A 5,272-nucleotide genomic window follows, 5' to 3' on the forward strand; every position below is an offset into this window, starting at 1 on the left:
ATAAGTCGTGATGTGGTCTTCGACTGTATGATCTTGGATGGACGCGCCTAATGCCGAGAGAGACTTCACATGTGCCTTAAAAAGTTGCTTGCTTCCCATTTTTAAAAACAGAATCTACCTTTTGCAAAACAACCCTCCCTGATTCTCTGAATACCCCGCTATCTGAACCCAAGTCCAGCGCGTTTATTACCAGATATTAACCTCCATGTACATCCATGTATCAATATATATCTCCGCAATGTTAGGTCAGCCAGTCTAGATGGAATGGTCGAATGGGCCAGAATATCCTTGAATGTACAGATTCTGGTCTTTTGCCTCAAAATAGCACCTAGAATATTTAGTTAATGTTTCAAAAATGTTAATGTGTTTAAGAACGGGTTGAAACACTAATATCTGTTTTCATGTCTTTAAACGGTCTGCCTGTCTTTCCCAATGTTCTGCGTGGTTTAAGTACTCTTTGTGCATTTGATTGTATTTTCACAGTAACATTTCACCAGAGATGTGAGCAGAGGGCCAAGTCAAAGGATAGAAACCCCCGCCCCCCCCCCCCCTTCCCACCACCACGAATAACCACCAAAACGTTGTCTAATGTGGTTCATGGGCTTGTGTGACCGTGTTCACGCACAACAGCAAAGACTCGTGGGTGCGCACCTCCACCAAAAACTGGAAAATGTTAATTATTTTATCTCAGGCCGTATTTATAGGACTCCCCAATAGCTTGTAGTACAATTGCTGTGGACTCAATGTAACATCACAATTGGGTGCCGACCCGAAGCATCATCTATCTATCCACGTTCTCCAGAGATGCTGCCTGGCCGACTGAGTTACTCCAGCACTTGGTGTCCTTTTGTGTAAACCAGCATCTGCAGTTCCTTGTTTCTACGTTTTAAAAAATGAGAATTCTCGCGATCTGTTGTACATTGCATTTGTACTTATCTCAGTAGAAGGAACTCGGGGAATCATTCTTGTCGATGGTTCCATAGTGTAGTGGTTATCACGTCTGCTTTACACGCAGAAGGTCCTGGGTTCGAGCCCCAGTGGAACCATGTATTCTTTTTGTTTCATGCTTTGTAAATGGGGCGAACAATTTTATTACACCGAAGATGTAGACCATCGATCTGTACACCATTGAAGACACAAAATGCCGGACAACTCAGCGGGTGGAGGCACTTCCGAAACGTGACCCGTCCCTTCTCTCTCTCTCTCTGCCTGCCCCGCTGAATTGCTAATGCATTTTGTGTCTATCTTCGGTGTAAACCAGCTTCCTGCACAATATTTATTACAGTGCCTGCTGGATGAATTCTAACATCTCAGGGCAAATTCGGTTCCCGGCCAGAGAACAGCATCGCGTCTATTGCCATTGCCCACACACACACACACACACGGCTCAGTAACGTCGCAAGATTTGGGTTTGCAATGTTGCACTTGGTCTGCTCCCGTTTCGAAACTGAAACTTCAGTGCGCAACTCTGGATCTTGCTCAATGCACAAAGATCGTTGCACTTCTCAAACGTTCGCCACCTCCCATCGATCCCATTGCCTCTCCCCTCCATCGGCAGCGACTGCCTCCTTCCTCCCCTCAGGGTCCAGCGTTGGGTCCAGCCACCAGTTACCCCCCCTGGCTGGGCTGGGCTGTGTTCATTCCCCGTTCCCACCTCGCTATAGGGGAAAGTGCTGGGCTGTGTGTGTGTGTGTGTGTGGTGTGTGAGAGACAGACAGGTAGGGAGAGGGTGCAAGTCCTTCCTCAGTGTCGGGTGAGGGTGCAACGCAGTATCGAGGGGAGGTGCAGTACATCCCCACCCACAGTATAGGGGAAAGTGCAGGACAACCCCTCCCTCGGTGTGGACCAAAAGCTGCCCCTCCCTGAGGGCGGGCTTTAGCCTCGGGGGAAGAGGAAGGGAAGGGGAGGGTGGGAGACATGCAGGGCGGCCGCTCCCTCTGCGTGTGACTGTGTTGGGGAGGGTGGAGATTGGCTCTTCCCTCTCAGTATAGGTGTGTGTGGGATGGGTGTCAGAGGGTGTAGGGCGGCACTCCCTCAATATAGGTGGTGGTGGGGGTTGTGTGTGTGAGGGGGGGGGGATACAGAGCAGCCCCCTCAGGGTGTGTATCAGAGGGTGCAGGGCGGCCCCTCCCTCAATATAGGTGGTGATGGGGTGTGTATGTGAAGTGGGGGGGGGGGGGGGAGGAGAAGCAGAGCAGCCCCCTCCCCCCCCTCAGAGTGAGTGTGTCAGTGGGTGTAGGGCAGCCCCTCCCTCAATATAGGCGGTGATGGTGGTGGGGTGTGTATGTGGAGGTGTGTGGGGGAGAGATGCAGAGCCCCCTCCCTCCCCCTCAGGGTGTGTGTCAGAGGGTGCAGGGCGGCCCCTCCCTCAGTGTCGAGGGTTGCGGGACGTCTCTGCCTCCCGTGTGTGTCGGGGTGGGTGGGTGGGTGGGGAATTACAGAGCGCTCCCTCAGTGTGTGGATGTGTCGACGGGGTTGCAGGGTTTCTCCTCCCTGTGTTGATTGGGGGGGTTGCAGCAGGACAGCCCCACCCCTCAGTGTGCACTGTGGGGGTGGTGGTGCAGGGTGGCCCCTCCCTGTGTGGGGGGGGGGGGGGGGGGGGTGGCCCTCCCTCCGTCTCCCCGGTGGCGGTGCCTCAGTCAGTCAATCAGTGCTGCACCGCCTCCCACTGTCGCTTCACGCATAGTGCAGGCTGCCTCCTGATGTTTGCGACTATATCCCGACCCCCAACATGCCACACGTGCAATCATTTTTACCAATTCATTCATTGTATTGAAAGTTTTGCATTTATATTTCAAGGGCAAACGTGGTATTGTTGACATGTTATCCCTGGAGTATATGAGCGAAGTAATAGTGTATTCTTATTGAAGCCGTCCAGCTGTTGCGAACATCACACAAGGCTGGCATTTCTATTCCGTTTCCTGGTGGTATTTGAGTAGGAAGGAACTGCAGATGCTGGTTTAAACCGAAGAAGGGTCTCGACCCGAAACATCACGCATTCCTTCCTTCCAAAGATGCTGCCTGTCCCGCTGAGTTACTCCAGCATTTTGTGGCTATCCTCGTGATGTTTTATTTATTTCCAAGGTACATTATGTAACATCGGCTCCGCGTGAATTTATTAGTAACAAAATTATTGCTTAAGTTTGGTAATGCTATTTTGCTCAGTGTCTCGAAATTTGTGATGACATGGTTTGTGTTAATAACTACATATGATCAGCAATATAAAAACAATTGTCTGTGCCGCTCTTCCTGGATTTCCTAATTTAGAACAGAATCTCTTACGCTTGTGGATATCCTGGCGAAAAGGGCTAGATCTCTTTTACCACACGAAGTACTTCATTTCCTTCTATTTCTTCCTCCATTTCTTATAAAGTTTCCCCTCTGTCTAATTTAACTACTTTATATGCTGCTGTCTTCTAACTGCTCTCTGAATATATTTAAAAAATATTCTTCTGAATTCTTTATTGATGGACAGAAATAAGATTAGGCTAATCCATTGCATACACTTTGTACTCTCCTTCCAAAATAACTCCAGGTTCAAACCAAATCTTGGAAACAGTGCAATCTTTTTCCAAAAATAAACTTTATTCAGAATTAAAATATCTCAAACAATAACTGTACAAAAACTCTTCCAACATACTCAGTGGCTATACACACATTTATTAATGTTGTATTTGGTAGTGTTTATAAAAATATCATTACACCAGGCACCCTTGCCACTCATGTTGCCCCTGGGGTGATATCCCTTCCCTTGTTTGAGTGGCGTCTCTACCAGGCTCTGCTCCTGAATGTGCAGCAGTGGAAGTACCCTAGACTGTGGTCCCACCCAGCAGAGCCTTGGTGTTGCCTGCACCAAGCTTCAGTATGTCCCTCAGCACGTACTCCTGCAGTCTGGAATGGTGCAATGAGCAGGCTTCACTATATTGACTGTTTAGCACAAGTGATCAAGAGCAAACACCTGTTGTTTTAAAGGGTTGGGAGAATTAACCATATCAGGTTTCATCCTTGGGTTGAAGGGGTAAGAAAAATCTCCAGAGAAGAGATAAGCTGTTCTCAAATTTTAAAATAGCAACGTTAGGAGTGAAGTATGGACTCAATGTTGTAACTATTTATCTTGACAGAAAATCTAGGGTTACTCAATATCCTCTCAACTAACATTTCAAACTTCCCATGGTTAGACTACCTGATGCAAAGGAACAACTCATGATTAGAGTGTTTGTGCTGGCGTACCATTGAGATTCAAAATAAAACATTGTGTGTTTGACCTACAGAAAATAGCATTATGCATGTTGGGGTAAGTTACAGTTTAATTGCTAGGGTGGGTTCTCATCTATTGCATGGATGAAAATGTAGAAATCATTTGTAAAAATTTCACCAGAACTATCTGGAGTAGAAAAGTAAAAGAAAGTCCTTCAAATTATGAAAGGCGAGGATATGGATTTTTTCCCCCTCTGATTGTGGGTGATAGACCAGAACAAGTAAAAAAAATAGTAAAAAAACAAATGAGAAAGAAAACGAGGAAAAGCAAGAACTAAAATCGATATGAAAAATATGAATTAGTTATCTAACATGGGTAAGCTGGACAAGTACAGGAACTCTGTAAGTCATGAACCACAGTTGTTTTCTGCAGCATTGAATCAAAGCTTTGCCAAGTCTCTTGAATTCATTTGGCATTTAGGACCCCCTGTGCTGGCTTCAGTATGACAGAACAGGGTACGGCAAGCAAATTAGCCAGCGTCCGCTTGTGATGGACATTTATTGACTAATGGAATATCTGTGTGTGTGGTTGATGTGTGTGTGCATGACAGTTAGTTTTCTGTGAGCTCATGTCAGCTCTTGGCTCACAGTGAGGTTGAACCTTGTGCATTTGAGCTATAGAAGCCCTTGACTGTGCTGAAGGATCTGTGCATGGAATGATTATCAAGTTGCTGAGCGTCCTACTCCCTTTTCTACCCACCATGTTTCATAGATCATTGTCATTTAGAAACATAGAAACATAGAAAATAGGTGCAGGAGTAGGCCATTCGGCCCTTCGAGCCTGCACCGCCATTCAATATGATCATGGCTGATCATCCAGCTCAGTAGCCTGTACCTGCCTTCTCTCCATACCCCCTGATCCCTTTAGCAAAAAGGGCCACATCTAACTCCCTCTTAAATATAGCCAATGAACTGGCCTCAACTACCTTCTGTGGCAGAGAATTCCACAGACTCACCACTCTCTGTGTGAAGAAATGTTTTCTCATCTCGGTCCTAAAAGACTTCCCCCTTATCC

At 46.9% G+C, this 5,272-nt stretch overlaps 1 non-coding gene across 1 annotated transcript; it reads left to right on the plus strand.

Annotated features, from left to right (window-relative positions):
* The first annotated feature begins 973 nt into the window (after positions 1-973).
* On the plus strand, positions 974-1,046 carry trnav-uac (transfer RNA valine (anticodon UAC)). Its single transcript has one exon. It is a non-coding gene; the product is annotated as a tRNA-Val (tRNA).
* Positions 1,047-5,272: the final 4,226 nt, after the last annotated feature.

Source organism: Rhinoraja longicauda, chromosome 15, assembly GCF_053455715.1.
Source record: "Rhinoraja longicauda isolate Sanriku21f chromosome 15, sRhiLon1.1, whole genome shotgun sequence".
Lineage (NCBI taxonomy): Eukaryota > Metazoa > Chordata > Chondrichthyes > Rajiformes > Arhynchobatidae > Rhinoraja > Rhinoraja longicauda.